The sequence below is a fragment of the Lynx rufus genome, unplaced genomic scaffold (genome assembly GCF_022079265.1).
Source record: "Lynx rufus isolate CCGP_SWC_20201006 ecotype Redwood Valley unplaced genomic scaffold, mLynRuf1.p SCAF_37, whole genome shotgun sequence".
In the NCBI taxonomy this organism is placed as follows: Eukaryota; Metazoa; Chordata; class Mammalia; order Carnivora; family Felidae; genus Lynx; species Lynx rufus.
In genome coordinates, this window is record NW_025814853.1 from 185,154 (window position 1) to 202,003 (window position 16,850).

At 58.1% G+C, this 16,850-nt stretch overlaps 2 long non-coding RNA genes across 2 annotated transcripts; both read right to left on the reverse strand.

The window, feature by feature from the left end:
* Window positions 1-626: 626 nt before the first annotated feature.
* Window positions 627-3,022, reverse strand: LOC124522537 (uncharacterized). Its single transcript, XR_006964803.1, has 2 exons — window positions 2,498-3,022; window positions 627-1,496 (listed from the first exon to the last, which is right to left on the reverse strand). It is a non-coding gene; the product is annotated as an uncharacterized LOC124522537 (long non-coding RNA).
* Window positions 3,023-4,298: 1,276 nt separating this feature from the next.
* On the reverse strand, window positions 4,299-16,052 carry LOC124522490 (uncharacterized). The gene is made up of 3 exons (XR_006964790.1): window positions 15,822-16,052; window positions 7,376-8,376; window positions 4,299-5,269 (listed from the first exon to the last, which is right to left on the reverse strand). It is a non-coding gene; the product is annotated as an uncharacterized LOC124522490 (long non-coding RNA).
* Between the last annotated feature and the right edge of the window lie 798 nt (window positions 16,053-16,850).

Here is a 16,850-nt window from a genome sequence, read left to right on the forward strand (position 1 = left end):
CGAGGTCTTGCGACGCGAGTAGTACGTGATGCCTAATGTCACGTGATCACAACTGATCCAGTGGTTCTCCGTGTGTGTGTGTGTGTGTGTCTCTCTCTCTCTCTCTCTCTCTCTCTCTCTCGCTGGGGGATTGTGGATGATCGTCTCCTATGCTCAGATGCTTGGTCTCAGGCCGCGGTGTTTGGCAGAAATCAGTGATTTTTCAAAACCTCGGAAGGTGCCCACAATTGGCACTAGGGTAACTTTTGTCACATTTTGGACAGTCCTTTGCTTTTCCACCCAAGAGTGAGCTCAGGAATGCTTTGCTTCATTCTAGGTCAGGCTGCCTGCGGATATAGACCCTTTCCTCCGCTGCCTTATTGCCGGTTACGTTAAATACAGTCTATGACAAGAGTTTATTAATACTGCATTGTAGTCGACATCCGTGCGAGCGTATACCATGGCCCCCATGCAGAACTTTGGGTTACAAGCGTGTTTCTGGAACAAATTGTGCTCGCCAGCCAAGGCTGCAGGTTACAAGGAAATACAATTTTATCTACTTTTCTTTCTGTCTTTGTTCTCCCCGTCAGTGACACCTTGCATTCATGTGGAATGTATGCTAAAATTGAAGAGCCCACACTGACACGTTTTTGTTTTGTTTTGTTTTTTTTAATAACGGAAGCCCACAGTTTCCCGTAGGGTTCCTCTCGGTTGTGATACATTCTATGGGTTTGGACAGATGGACGGTGATGATGTATACCCACCATTATAGCCTCACACAGAGGGCTTCGCTGCCCTAAACACCCTCCGTGTTTCCCGTTCATCCCTCCCTCCTCCCCAACCCCTGGCGGCCGCTGGTCCTCCTACTGTCTCCAGAGTCCTGCCTTTTCCAGAACGTCCTACAGTTGAAATCACACGGTCTGTGGCCTTTTCAGACTGGCTTCCTTCACTCAGTGACGTGCATTTAAGACTTTTGCATGTCTTTGGGGAACTTGCTAGAGGGGTCTCTCTCTCCCGCTCTCTCTCTCTCTCTCTCTTCACCACTAAATAATATTCCATTGATTGGATGGACCACAGTAACTTTATCCATCACCGACTGAAGGGTTTCTTGGTGGCTTCCGAGTTTTAGTGACTCTGAATAAAGATGCTATAAACATCCGTGTGCAGGTTTTTGTGTGGCAGTAACTCTTCAGCTCCCTTGGGTACGAGAACCAAGGAGTGTGGCTGCGGGATCGTACGGGGACGGTGTGACTGGTTCTGTAAGATACCGTCTTCTGCAGGGGCTGCACGGTGAGCAGTGAGTGGGCTCGGGGGGCTGCACATCCTCGCCAGCGTCGGTGTGGTCAGTGCTCCGGATCCTGGCCATCCCGACAGGTGAGCGGGGGCATCTCGTTGTTGTGGCTTTAATGTGCCCTTCTCTCGTCGGGGAATTACACGACACGGAGTCCCTTCTCGTGTGCGTATTTCTCATCTGTGTATCCTCTTTGAGGCGGTGTCTGTTTAGATCCTTTGCCTAGCTGTTAGTTGGGAAGCAAATTCTTTTAAAACAAGATACTTTTAAAAAGCCACAGCCACATACTGTAGGAGTCCATTTATATGAGATGTACAGGGTGGGCAAAACCATAAGACAGAGGGCTGCCTGGAGGACGCTGGGGTGGGGGTGGGGTGTCAGGGCGAGGGGAGAGGGGAGAGGGGGCAGGGTGGGGGAGAGGAGGGGATTTTTAATAGGGGCAGCTGGCATGGGGGTTGGGGGGGTTGCTGTCCCTGTGGGCTGATGAAAAGGTTCTGGAACTCCATGGGCATCGGTTGCCCAGCACTGGGAACGCCCTAAAGGCTACCGAAGTGTTCACTTTAAAACGGTTAAGATGGGGGGCTCCTGGGGGGCTCAGTCGGTTGAGCCCCCGACTCCGGCTCAGGTCATGATCTCACAGTTCGTGGGTTCGAGCCCCGCGTCGGGCTCTGGGCTGACAGCTCGGAGCCTGGAGCCTGCTTCGGATTCTGCGTCTCCCTCTCTCGCTGCCCCTCCCCCATTTGTGCCCCCATTTGTGCGTGTGCTCTCTCTCTCTCTCTCAGAAATAATAAATAAACGTTAAAAAAATAACTAAAACGGTTAGGATGGTAAATTTTGTTCTGTGTATTAGATCACAATAAAAAAAAAAGAGGAAACAAGCGGCCTCGGTCGGTGAGGCAGTGAACGGAAGCAGGGAACTTGCCCAGCAGTGGGGACAACGCGGACCTGAACGAGGCATCTCCCCAGGACCCCCACTCTCAGCACAGAGCACGGAGACCTCCCTGCACGCCCCCCACCTGCTCCGTCTGCCCGTGAGGGTCCCGGGCTGCCCCCAGCCCCCTCAGGTAACGGTCACTGGGGTGCATCCCTCCCTTTGTGTCAGTAACTCCAGGCGTGATCCTGACGCCACGAAGTCACCAGTGACACCACCAGCCGAAGCGGCCTGACCTCACAGAGCAGAGCCTCATCCCTTCCTAATCCCGGCCACTCCCCGCCCGCCCCGCTCACCGGCTCCCCTCCGGTCCTCTCTGACGCTCAGCTTCGGGGGTGCCGGAGGTGAGCCCTCTCCCTCCGCCCGGCTGCATTCAGGGTCCCCGTCACTCGGGGAAAAACCAAAGGTCTGTGTTGAAAATGACACGTCCGCTGAGCAAAATTCAAGTCGTGAGCCCTGGCTCCCACCTGCCTCCTCAGCGCAGCTCGGTGCCCCCGCCGGGGCCCGTGGTTCCTGCCCCGTTCCGTGCTCCTCCCCGAGCAGAGGGTCCCTGTCGCCTGGGAAGGTGGTGGCTCTGAGGGCAGGACGTGGGTCCCGCGCCGCAGCCGGCTCCGGGAAAGAGCATCTGCAGGGGAACAGCAGGGACCCCACCGGCCGGCACGGACTGACGAGGCTCAGCCCCTGCCTCACCGCTTCCCACCGCCCCGCGGGGCAGGTGCCTGCGACCCGAGGTACAGATGGCGACCGGGCAGACAGTGGTGGCGAGGGCAGGTGCGGTGGCCCCTCGGCACCGCTGTCTGCCGAGGACCTCGGTACGTCCAGTGCCGACACACCCTCCCTCTTCTGCCCCGACTGGACCACTCGCCCCCGGGTCCCTCCTGTAGCCCCACGAACCCCCGCCCGGCGGCTGAGTCCCTCGGATGATCTCTGTCCCGGTCCTTCTGCCCAGACACCGAATGAGACGACTTTCCCACCTTCCGGGGGCCTGGCCTGTGACTCGCAGGCCTCCTGGCTAAACGGTTTCCTGAGGGGAAAACAGGACCACAGGGCCTTGCTGAGAACTCCCTGCCATAGGTCAGGACGCCACCAAGGCTGAGTTCTCTGAGATGCAAACCCTTCAGCACCGGCCTCTCCCGTCTTTCCAGGATTCCGGGGCCTTAGGGGCCCTCGGAGTTACAACCTTCGCGCAGGACCAGATGGTAACCAGTCTAGGCTCCGAGAGCCGGGTGGGGTGTGTCGTGAGCGGTCACCTCTGCCACAGGCAGCTGGGGGATGAGCGGGTGTGGCTGTGTTCCCATCAAACATTCCTTGAGAAAACAGGCCGAGGACTGGGTGTGGCCGGGAGGCCGTGTTGCCGACCCCTGGCTTGGAGAAAGGCAGAAGGGAAGACGTTCACCGGCTACGTTTCTTTTCTTCCTGAGTTCAGAACACCGTCACGGCCCCTGGGGGCTCGGGAACTGCTCATTCAGAAGCGTCTGGGACCTCCCACGCCAGCTGGTTCCCCTGTAAGTCGGGGGTCTCCCCCACCGCCCCCCAACAGGAGGTGAAAACCCATCTCCTGCTGAATCCACGCAGGGTGGGGTGTCCCCAAATCGTAGCAACTCGCCTATCTTTCTGCTCCTTGAGTTTCCAACCAGGACGATTAAAAAAAACCCAAGAACTATTTTCGAGGCCCTTGCAGACGGCCATTGGCAGGGTGCCAGCCGCGGCTGGCGCTGCGACGGCAGGGTCCTCTCTGAACCAGCCGGATGGTGCCTTCTACCCGGGAGAGCAAATTCCAAGGGACTTCTGGGGTTAAAGCTCCAAGCCTCCGATGCAAGAATGCTGCCTCCCCAGGCCGACTGGAGTGTTTCCAAGCAGGTGAGAGACATCGCCGTTGCCCTGTGGGTGTTTGCACAATTACCTGCAACAGTTATTAAAGCCAAGTAGCTAAGACACTTAGAGTGAATTTTAACATTTATTTATTTTTGAGCGCACGCGCAAGAGAGACAGAGCATGAGCAGGGGAGGGGCGGAGAGAGAGGGAGACACAGAATCCGAAGCAGCTCCAGGCCCTGAGCTGTCAGCACAGAGCCCGACACGGGGCTCGAACCCACGAACCGCGAGATCATGACCTGAGCCGGAGTCAAACGCTTAATCCACGGAGCCCCCCGGGCACCCCTAGAGTGGATTTTAGAGCGACCACTGGAAAACCAAACAGAGGATGAGCCGCTGTCTCACAGTTGAGACCTTTGCGCCTCTTAATCCCCGAAAATGAGGCATTTCTAACCCTGAAAAGTAGCCGGCACAGCCCAGGCACCTGCCACGGTCATGCGCGGCCTCCGTGGGTCAGGGGCTCGGTGAGGAAGGCACAGCGCGCAGGTCGGGCGGGATCCCCACGGGCCTTGTGCGGAAAGACGCCTGGGAGGGAACAGGAGGGGCGGCTGTGAGCTCAGCACCGCTAACTGTCCCCGGGGGGCGGGGACACTTGCACTTGCAAATCAGATGTCCCCTCCGGTTTGCAGAGTGGGGTTTGTAGCCCCTGCACCCACTCGCGGTTGTTTGTCCAAGAGGCGCACGGGGGGCTGCCTCCTGTGAGGTCCCTTGCTGGCGGGTGCCGGGACTTGTCTCCGGGGCTCAGGGAGTTTACAACAGAGCAAGGATGTGCCTGCCGCTGGCGGACAAATGGGAGGCTCCTGTCGGGGCCCGTCTGTCCTTCTGTCTGCACTCCCTCAGGCAGGCGTCCCACGGGCCGGTTGTGACCATTGTCTCCTTCACAGAGCCACCAGGATGGAGAAGCCGTCCCCAGCCTGGGGACGCCTACACCTGTCGCAGCCCAGAGAGGCCAGGAGGCAGCGGCCGGGCTCATCCCCGCCCAACACAGGGGGGCGCCACCCCGCCAGGGATGGTCTCCCGGAGCCCTTCTCCTCCACCCGGACACGGGAAAGAGCCCACTGGGGTCTGGAAGGCTGCAGGGCTGAGGCCCAGCGAGGAAACGGGCTCACGAGGACAGAGCCCTGGCGTGTTTTGCTCGCTCTTGAATCCCCAGCGCCTGGCACATCCTTGGAACAGAGTTGGCGCAAGAAACACCTGCGAAATGAACGAACGAATTACCAAACAGAGAAGCAGAAACCATGACTGAAACATAAAAGTCCATTAAAACGTGTAGGGCTTCCTCACCGGGCCCGGAGCACCAGGCTTGAAAGCAGGGAGGGGAGGCACACTCCTCGGGGGCAGAACTCAAGGAAGGCCCCAAACTCTGTGACCAAGATAGACAAATTTTCGATGCAGTATTTGAAGAAAATCAAAGGGCACGCAAATAATTCATGATAACCTTTTTAAATTTTTTAAAAATGTTTATCTTTGAGAGAGAGAGAGAGAGAGAGAGAGAGAGAGGCAGAGAGCATGAGCAGGGCAGGGGCAGAGAGAGAGGGAGACACAGAACCCGGAGCGGGTTCCAGGCTCTGAGCTGTCGGCACACGGCCCGACACGGGGCTCGAACTCACGAACCGTGAGATTGTGACCTGAGCCAAAGTCGGACGGTCGACCGACTGGGCCACCCAGGCGCCCCTAATTCATGATAACCTTCAACTCAGCAGACAGTAGAGGTGAGGGAACTGTTAACCTCAAAAGGCAGTAGTGGCTGAAAACAGGGTCCACGAAGGGTTTTGATAAAGTCAAGAATAGATTTAGAATAGAAGTTAGGGATGAACATTAGTCCAGAGAAACAGAACCAATAGGACATGCACAGAAATAACCAGGAAGACATGTTTAACGAGCGGTTGGCCCATGTGATGATGGAGGCTGAGAGGCCCCGTGGCCTGCCGTCTGCAAGCTGGACACGCAGGAGAGCTGGGGGTGTGGGTCAATCCAAACCAAAGGCCTGAGCACCCACGGGCGAGGGAAGGAGAAGATGGGAAGAGAGAGGTCTCAGCTCAAGCAGAGGGAGTGAATGAGCTTTTCCTCCGCCATTTTGTTTTATGCAGGCCGTCAACGGATTGGCTGATGCCCACCTGGTCTGCCTGACTGGATTCAAACGCTAATGTCTTCAGGAAACAGCCTCACAGACACGCCCAGAAATAGCTCACCGGCTAGCTGGGCATCCCCTACCCCAGTCAGGCAGACACATAAAATTACCCATCACAGGATGCTTGGGGTGAGGTCATGGAGGGTATGGAGGCTTGGACATCAAGTGAGCCCCATTTGCTGCATTGGATGTGCAAGAGACCTAACGCCAGTGGGGTATTTCTTACTTTTTTTAAAAATAGTTTATTTATTTATTGGGGGGGGGGGTTGGCGTGAGCAAGGGAAGAGCAGAGAAAGGGAGAGAGAGAGAGAGAGAGAGAGAGAGAGAGAGAATCCCAAGCAGGCTCTGCACTGTTAGCACAGAGCCCGACGCAGGGCTAGAACCTAAGACCATGACATGACCTGGGCCGAAGTCAGACCCCTAACTGGCTGCACGACCCAGGCGCCCCCCATTTCTTACTTTTAATACAACGCAGCGCAGGAGAGACTGATCTGATTACCAGAACGAGGCAAGCTAAGTGGGTCTCCTTCCCCCGAAACCCCAACCCCAAGCCTCCAGCCTTTTCTGAGGGAAATGGCCAGACAAGCGCAGGTGGCTGGGGCAGGGGACTCCCGGCCCCACAGTTTGGTCCCCACAGAGAAGCCACTTGGGAAATGACCACCGCACGACTGTCCCCACACCAGGGCGTAAAGCCACCCGGCACCCGGGCCTGCCATTCATCTCCAGTGGCACGGCGGACCCTCACGGCCCTGGGCACGCCGCCCGCCAGGACGCTGCGGAATTCGTGGGAGCCAGCTTTCCCGATTAGCGCGAGAGGCTGGACGGACAAAACGGCCAGCAGCCGGACCGTCTGCGACAACAGGACCTTCACGCAACCGTGGCTTCCCTCATCTTCCCTCGCTTTCAACCCAGGACCGATCAGGAAAACATAGACGTGCCCCAGACCCAGCCACAAAGGATGTCCCGCTCCTCGTTAGCCCACAGCTCCCCCCTACTTCCCGCTCCGCCATAGGCTCTCCCGTCCCTGTGCAAACGCAGGGACGGTGGCCAGTGCCCCGCCGACGAGCCCTGAGTAAGCGGCCTGTGTCTTTCTTGGGCGTCTGTTCATTCCCACAAGCGGACGGGGTGGCCAGGGAGCGAGGCCAACCTCCGACAGGACAGGGACTTACCTCCTGTGGTTCTGGAATCCACTGGCCCCTTCTTCAGTCAAGAGAACTCGGCGGTGGGGGGTGTCCGTCCTCACGGTGTGGTCTCAGGCTGCCTTGGGAAAACTGGCAGGAGACTTTCTAAATAGTTCAGCTGCGGCCCCCGGCTTCAGGAGCCCAGCCTGGGCAATGGGGCTGTCTCGGGTCCTCTGTCTCTGAGAGACGGAGCTGGACCTGCCCGGGTAGGGGTGTCACAGTACCGTGAGGGGCTCTGGGCGCTCCCTCCGCCTGGGAAAGCATCCCCCAACTTGCAGAGGGGGGCGTAGGGTGCTTCTGAGGCAGGATGGCCGAGTGGGTAGGAGCCCAGACGCGGAGGCAAATCGCCAGGGTTTCAACAACCTTGGCATCCAGCCTCTCGACACGTCAGTTCGAGACGGGGGATAATAAAAGCGCCCCCAACCGAGGGGTGTCGTGAGGGTGAAGAGAGACATTTGTAAGGCTTCGGGAACAGGCCTGGTGCAGGGAACGGGTCTTACCTGGTATCACCCGTCTCCACTCTTTGTTTTGCTGAACGGAACAATAAACGCACAGGTTCTCGTGGAATCTTTTTTCGCCCCGAAAGTGACAACGAACTACAAAATGTCTAATTTCGAAGCAGCTCTTGGGCATCCTTGATACTATTTTGAGGCTTCTGGGCACATTCCTTAATTCTGTTCTTTTCTTTCCCGGTGGAACACCGAGTCCCGGGGGGAGGGGCGGTGGTGGTGGGAATGCCAATGGGAACATTCCGGTTGCTGAAGAACCCACTGACCGCACCAAGACGGGAGACTTCCGGGTCGTCTGCTCCGTCGTTAGGTCACCGGACTGGCCTGCCTCCCGCTGGGTTGGCGGGCCCTCCCTCCTCTTGAGCTCGGCGGGCGGTGAGGACTGGCGTCCTTGAGGCTGCCTTTTCGGTCGTCTTCTGCTCCTGCCCTGGTCCGTCTGCCGCTACCTTCCTCCAGACCCGCCCTGCTCTTCCCCTGCACCTGCCCCAAAGATAGCGCGTGTCAACGGGGGCCTCGATTCTCAGCCTGTGCACCTGCTCCTTTGATCGTGAGAACGTCCCTATTGAAACGCAAACGTGTTCACTGATGGGGACGGCCCTGCACAGCCTTCTCTGGTTGGTTTACATCATCACTTGTCATCCAGACTCCCCTGTTTAAAACTGCAATCCCCCTTCCCAAGGGGAAAACCCAACCAGCTCAACCCCCCTTCTCTCCCGCGCCCCACTGTTCCCGCAAGAACACATCACCTTCCAACGAACTGCCGTTATGTACTCATTTGTCACGTTTATTTACTGCCTGTCTTCCCACATTAAATGTAGAGTTCCGTGAGCTGAAACAGTGCCGGGTAAGCGCTTGGCTTGGGGAAGATTTCGCTGGACTCCTCGGTTAATCACCTGGCATTTGGGGCCCATGCTTAGGAACAGGTGGAGACCTGACCGCTCTGGGCCCACACCGGGCACGGGGCTGAGAGCCAGCGTTCACAAACTCTGCTAACACCTTGCCCTCCCCAAGGCATCTAGGTGCACGGTCGTTTTTCCGACAGTTCAGCGTTATTGCATTTTACGAAATTGTTAGTCCTGTAACAGATTGGACTTTAAAAGCGAAATAAAACCAGAAAATAGGTCCTTTGCCACAGGTGGGTTGAGAAGCACGAGGCTGGCAAATGAAAGAGGCCTAAAGACCTGGGACAGAGGAAAAACACATTTTTTTTTAAGTTTATTTATTTATCTTGAAAGAGAGAGGCAGAGACAGAGCATGAGCAGGGGAGAGGCAGAGAGAGAGAGAGAGAGAGAGAGAGAGAGAGAGAGAATCCCAAGCAGGCTCTGCACTGCCGTCACGGAGCCCAATTCCAGGTTCAAACTCACGAACTGTGAGATCATGACCTGAGCCGACTCAAGAGTCGGGACGCTTAACCGGCTGAGCCACCCAGGCGCCCCAGGAAAAGTCCATTTCTAAGATACAAGTTTAAATCAAGGAGGATCCAGAGTGTGGGACGCCGCGTGCAGAGCTATGGGGGAGCGGGCAGCCAGGCAGGCAGGGGAGCTGAGGCCTGCAACCATCTGGCCCATCCTCCCACCCCCACCCCCACTCGCCTGGGGGACTGGGGGACGGTCACCCTACTGTCCGGTGGGAAGGGCTCAGGGTGGCCACCCAGTCTGCTGGCCACACCACCCTGTGTCCTTTCCAGGCAGGACGTCTCTCCACCACCCCCACGGTCATGGTTGGCCAAGCTAGAAATGGCACTCGCTGCCGCTTGCCCAGGGTCTTGAACTTGGGGGTTCACCCCGGGGTCTTGAACTTGGGGGTTCAGAAAGAGCTGACACACCCTCTCCCGGGGGGTGTTAAATCATAACCCGGGGGGTTCAGGAGGCTCCAGAGGAAGAGAGCAGTGGACCAGGTGAACAGAGCAGGAGTGAAAATGGAGACAGTCCTGACAGCATTCTGGAATGTCCCAGGTATCCTGAGCTCCATCTGCCCCGGGGGCTCTGGGTCCTGTGCAAAAGAAATCCCAGTCCTTTAGGCTTAAAGAAGCATGGGTTGGGTTTTCTGTAGCCCTGAAGACAGGGCCGATCCAAACGCAACGACCCCATGCCCCAGAGTCAAGGCCACACCCTTCTATGGGGTTTGATGGTTTGGGCTCCTTTCCGGGTCCTGGCTCACTGCTGGCCAAGCCCTGAGGGACAGGGCCTCCTGAGCTGGCAAACTGAAAGGAGACGTGGCGGGTTCAAATGGAGCGTGTAGGGACTGGGTCCCGATTCCTGCTTGCCAACAAGTCAGCAGCAGCATGGTGAGGTTGCTGTTTTTGCGGCTCAGCTCTGAGGGGGGGTTGGCAAACTCGAGTTTCAAGGACTGGTCAGTACAAAGGGGCTCGTTCTGCAGGGGCAGAGCGCGCAGGGGTCAGCCTTCTGTGTCCTCGTGGTGCCCCTACAGTCCCCGAGTTACCCTTTCCGACGCTAACCTAGGTGCTGCTGGGAAGGTATTTTACGGATGGGATAAAAGTTCATCATCGGCTGGCTTTACGGAAGGAGACGATGCTGGGCTATCTGGGGGGGCCTCGTCCAATCAGTTGAAAGTCTGAAGAGCAGAGCTGAGGTTTCCCTGCAGAAGGAAGACCCCCGCCTGTAGCTTTGGCCAGCACCCTTCCTAACAGCTGTTCCTGCAACCTCAGGCTTGCCTCGCCAGCCCCCTCGGTCACGTGAGCCTGCTCTTTGCGACAAATCTAGACACACACACACACGCACACACACGCACACACATGCACACAGACTCCTGGTTCTGTGTCTCCGGTCGAGCTCTGACTGGTACACAGTGCGTTAGGAACTTGGGCCAAGTTCAATACCAGAGCCCGGGAGCTCCCGCATTGTGGACAGTCCGTAGCACCTGGCATCAAAGTCTCTCCCGGGCCCAGCGGAGCTGATGCCGGTGGCACAGTGGGACCGCCACGCGGGCCGCGGATCCCGCAGCATGGCATGAGGTCCTCTCTCGACAAGCCGGTGAGAAGAGATTCTCAGACGCGAGCAAGTCAGACGGGAAACCCGGGACCTTTTCCTCTCAAGGTGAACCCCCGCTCCGACGTGGGGGAGAAGGTGCCGTAGACCCCAGCGCCCGCCTGGCACGGCAGGAGCGGTCACCCGAGCCCTCGGACCAGCCCCGCACAGGTCAGCTCAGTGCCCTTGGGAGAGGCGCCCCGCCACTCCGTGCCTCGGTTTCCCTATTTACAAAGTAAATTAACCTGATGACCTCTAAGATCCCGCGACCTCTGGCATCGGTGGTTCGATCCACAAGGCAGCAACTGTGGCATCGGGCACAGGGCACCGCACTCACACGTGGGGAGCCCGATGCCTGCTCTGGAATCGCTGAACCGCCTTTGAGAAACCTGAATTTTAAGCGAGCTTGACGAGGCTTCAAGCCTCACCCAAGAGCACAGCTCTCGGCCGGGGCGTGAGGCCCCACGGCGTTTCTCTGCTTTTAGGGGTGCTGGTAGCGACCCAGTCTTGCTAGGGCCGGTATTGGGGTACTTTTCCAGGGCTCTGTCTTAGCGCATCTAACATGCTTGCCCTGGGTTTGTCTGTCCAACGTACAGGTGATAAGCGTTCACTCTGACCTGGGTATCCGGTACCTTCCCTCCACCTCTGCCAGGGAGAGCCTGGGACCCGTCTGTCCCATCAGAAGGCTCTCAAAGCTGCCGATGGCCAGGAGGACACCTTTCAGATGGAAATCGGTGGCGTGCCTGGCTCGGGCAGCAGCTTTGGAAAAGCCAATGTGGGGTGCTTCCAGGACCCAGGACACCCCCTCCTTGTACTTGGTCCGTGTCCGAGGCTCTTGTCTTCACCCCCTTTTTCGTCAGCTTGAGAACCTGCTTCTGTCTCTCTCCAGCGACTTACGGAGACGGCCACCACCCTCGAGAGCTTGATAATTCAAGTTACGCCTTGGAACCTCCCAGCGGATGAAGCTGGCTGTTTGCTTCGAATGCGCTCAGACATTTGACATAAACCACACAATGCAGAAGGGCCTCCAACTTTCCAGACCTAAGGAATGAGGCTCCGGGAAGGGACACCAGCCCGGCCGCGTGCGCTCTCTGCAGGGAGCTGGCCGGGCCTTCGGGGGGTCAGTGATGAAAACCAAACGCCCCGGCGCCTCTTAGGAATGAAAACAAGATAAAAGTGGGCCTGGAGAGTGGGGTTTACAGACAGTGCTGGAATCCGTCTTGGGATCTGGAGACTTTTCCTGATGTGCGTTCACGTGTGTGAGTTGTTTGCAGGGGCGGGAGAGCACGGGCGTTGGTGGACCAGCGTGGGAGAAAATAGTGCAAACGCAAGACAGGCTGGGCCTTAAGAATAAATATAGGTTCTTTTTTACCCAGAACGTGGTCGCGCTTTGAGCTAAGGGATCGGGGGCACCTTGCGGGGACAGAAGTGTCATTTCTGCCATCGGGCTTTGTCTGGTCTTTCGTAAGGAGCCTGAGCCTTGAGGGTGGCTCCTGGGTGTCTCCCAAGCTCACCAATTTGTTGTGAAGGGATGTGATTATGGGAAAACTGAAGTAGGAGACACCTCCGTCTGTCCTTTTGCAACCGGGGCGGCAGGGGGCCTGGGGACTCCAGAGCGGTAAGGACCACACGGCCACAACAGCTTGCACGAGGGATCGGACGCCCGCGTGGAGCCGTGACGGGAACCACAGCATCGAAACCGCAATGAGACACGACTTCACAGAAGGACCGGAGTCAAGACAGATGATAACAGGCGTGTGCGAGGATGTGGAGAGACGAGCCCTCGCGCGCTCTGGCGGGCACGTAGAATGGCGCGGTCACCGTGGAAAACAGCTTGGTGTTTCCTCAAAAAGCTAAACATAAAATTGCCCCGTGACCCGGAAATCCCACTCCTGAACACGTGCCCGGGGGGAACTGAAGACAGATACGGAAACACATAAACGCACGAGCACGTTCGCACGAGCATTCGTCACGACCGCCGAGAGGTGAAAACCACCCAACGCCCGTCCGTGACGTGCAGTGAGTGGGTCAACAATCTGTGGTCTATCCGCACCACGGAACGGTGTTCGGCCAGAGAAAGGCACGGAACTCTGACACCTGCCATGACGCCAGCAGACCCTGCACACGTCGCTGAGACACAAAAGGCCTCAGATTTCTGGAATAGGTGAATCCATGGCGACAGAAAGCGGGTGGTTGCCAAAGGCTGGGGGAGGGCGCAACAGGAAGCCGCTGCTTGACGAGCCCGGGGTTGCCTTCCGGGTAACGAAAGCGTTCCGCAACCGGGGAGGGGCGCTGGCTGCACGCCAGTGTGACTCACTAAGTGCCGCCGAATTCTCTAGAAACGAAACGGTTCGCTTCCGTACCGCGGTCTCGTGGTCTCCTTGAAAAGGGATCTGGGAAGCGGGTGAGGGGCCCCTTACTGATTTTCCACCGCGGACTGGGACCACAAAGCAGCAATCGAGGGAGAGAGTTCTGGAAGTCTCCCCTGAGGCAGGATGAGCGGGATTAGCGCATTCTGGCCTCCGAAACACATGTTGCTGTGGCAGAGCTTCTGGCTCAGGTAGAGAGTACAGGTTAAGAAACGTGAGCGAGCCACAGACATGACACCTGCCCCCCGGGCCCAGCCTGCTCGGCAGTAGAGGGCATACCGATCCTGAGACCGTGACGACGTCAGCATACGGGCCGTTCCCACCTGGTACCGGGTTGGAGAGCGTCCCCCAAAGACGTCCACCCCAGAGCCTGTGAGTGAGACCTTATCGGAAATCGGGTCTCTGCAGACGTGGTCAGTAAAGATGAGATCCTCCTGGGTCAGGGTGGGCCCCAACCCAGAGACGGTCCTTCTAAGAGGACAGAGCAGAGGCACAGGGAGGAAGGCCGTGTGACACGGGGGCAGAGACGGAGAGGCAGCTGTCGGCCTGGGGACACCAAGATTCACCGCCAGGAGCTGGGAGAGATGGGGAGGACCCCGCCCCAGGGTCGGCCCCGAGACACCCTGATTTCAGACGTGCGAGAATTTTGTCGTTTCAAGCCGTCCATCCAGCGTGTGGTCCTCTGCTGATGAAAGTGTGGAGCCAACGGTCTCAACAGCCGGGCTTTTTTGAGGGAACAGGAGTCTTGCCTCGACCGCCGTAACCCTGGGCGGCCGCTCCTTCTGTCTCACACATCCAGCCCCGGTCCCGGGCAACCGGGTCGTAGGACGATTGCTCGGCGAGGACCAGAACAGGGGCAGGGGAAAGAAAAAGGCTCTGAGGTGGGAAGCCACCCAAGGACATCCCGACCTTTCCCCCGAAGCTTGCAGAGCTCTGCCCCGGAGGAGACGCAGAGGCCGGTGGGAGGACAGAAATCGTGGGAAAGAAAACACACTCACGTTCCACGAGGAAGGTGGTCCCGGCAGTGACTCCAGACAGTGTGCTGCCTGCTTTTCCTCCCAGGGACGGTCAAGCGTGACAAGGGACAGCAAGGGAGACGGGGTGTGTGTGTGTGTGTGTGTGAAGAAGCCCACCCACCATTAGCTATGACGTCATCTTGCCCGAAGTCTGGAGAGGCCCCGGGCTTCCGCAGAGGCGTCTCCTCCTCGCGGTCAGTTCAGAAGCAGAAGCTAAGGGCGCATCCGTGCGGGGAGTCCTGGGGACCCAGAGAGGCCACAGGCGTTACTGGAGGACCCGCTACGTCACCCTGCCCCCCCACCCCGCCCAGTGGGCTGCCAGTGTCCCTCTTACAGGAATGGGAGGGTGCCAGGCAGCGCGCGTCCGTGGGGCCCCCAAACCCAAAGACCATCAGATGTGCCACGGCCAGTGTCACCGTGCGAAGCCAAAACCGGACGAGAAGCCCTCCCCCCCCCCCAAACCTGCAGCCAGCCACGGACACGGACGTCTCGGAGCGATACCCCAGGGGCCGGTTCCCAGGGCAGGTGCAGGGGCGCGTGCCGGGACAGAGGGCTGCCACGGCCTGTCCCCTGCGGCTGGCTGCCGGCGTTTGGAGGGGAGCCGGGGCCAGCTCCAGGCTGTGGCGCTCACACCGGCCGGGGCCGGGTGTTTACCGGAGAAAGACGAAGCTTTAAACCAGGCGATGCTAGCGAAAAATGCCCGGCAGAACGGTTTACCGGGTGAAGCTGAGTTAAATTTAGTTTTCTCGTTGCCAAGCGGGGAAGGGCCTGTCAGAGGCGCGTCTGAGCAGGGACGGAAATAGAACCCCACGTCCGCACACAGCGGGTTGATAACAGTCGATTCGCACCTACCCCGAGACAGAGAGAGGCACTTTGGTGTACAATTGGGTACAACCGAGCGGAGCGCCGGACCCACACTACGGGAAGAAGACAGGACAAGGGGTTAACAAAACGCACGAAGGTATCAGATCTTCCCGCCCCCGGGGGGAAAACCCGCTGCGGATCCGACGGGAGGAGAGCCGGACTTTTGAAGAGACGCACGAGACCGGCCAACAGTATGGCAAGACGAACCCACGCAAGGAACGAGAGCGTAGCTGCGATCGCAAATAGGAAGGTTAAAAGTTATAGACCTCCACGCACCATGTCAGGCCAGTAATTTGAAATTCTAGAACAACGGCCCTCAAGACCCGGCCCCCTGACCACACGGTGTTCACGTGGCGAAGGAGAGCACGCGGCGGGCAGGAAGCCCACGGTGGTCCACAAACACGCGGGTCCCACGCCCGGAGCTTCCACGCCCTCCAGAGGCACGGCGCTCCCTCGTTCCCGGTGACTTCCCACCCTGGTCCTTCTCTGTAATTCCTCCCTCCGACACCCGTCCGACACCCCGTTCGTTGCCCTTGCGCGAAGCTGTTCTCGTCACGACACCTGACACCGGGAGGGCTCTGGCGGAGAGGAACGCGGGCGTGTCAGCCGTGCAGTGTGGCCCCCGCCCCGGCCCCCCGCACACGCCTGTCCCCACCCCAGGCATCAGATGTGCCTCTCAGCTCACTAACCTGACGTCGTACCGTTTCAGCTCACACGTCCTCGCACAAGAGACTCTCTTTTCTGACCAACACTGGCCAACGGACGATGATTTTATGATCTGTAATTCAGAAAAAAATTCATTCTCCTGTGGATTCTTAAAATTAGGTTCCTAATTAGAAAAAGGTCCATTTGGGGCGCCTGGGTGGCGCAGTCGGTTAAGCGTCCGACTTCAGCCAGGTCACGATCTCGCGGTCCGTGAGTTCGAGCCCCGCGTCGGGCTCTGGGCTGATGGCTCGGAGCCTGGAGCCTGTTTCTGATTCTGTGTCTCCCTCTCTCTCTGCCCCTCCCCCGTTCATGCTCTGTCTCTCTCTGTCCCAAAAATAAAATAAACGTTGAAAAAAAAAATTAAAAAAAAAAAAAAAAAGAAAAGAAAAAGGTCCATTTAAAACAGGTGCTGAGGGCGCCTGGGTGGTTCAGTCGCTCGATCGTCCGGCTCTTGATCTGGGTCATGATCTCGCGGTTCATGGGTTTGAGCCCCGAGCTGGGCTCTGTGCTGGCAGCACAGAACCTGCTTGGGATTCTCTCTCTCTATCATCTCTCTCTCTGCCCCTCCTCCACCCTCTCTCTCAAAAATAAAATAAACAAACAAAAAACCCAGGAGCTGAACGTTGAGCGGGGAGGTGTGCGTGTGTGTGTTGGTGGATGGGGGGGGGAGGGGCAGCTCATAGAATAAAAAGGAGAGAGAACAATCCATCCACAACTGATCTGACTCCGCTACGTGCCAGCTGGAGTCCTTGCTTTCCAAACGTACCCGGATCCTCCCTTCTTCTGAGCCGACCGTCCTGTGTGCGAGAACTTTGGAGCCCCTACGACCATACGGTGAACGCTGGTCTAAAGTGCAGGGGCCACTTGCGCAGGGCGCTCAGGCCGGAGAGGCCAAGAGCCCTGTGCGGGCAGCGGGCACCGGAACGCGCCCCGTGGACACGCAGACAGAGCTCTGCAGGCCCAGTGGGAACAGCACGCTCACTGCGTCCTCCACCAAGGCCGTCTCCTGCCAG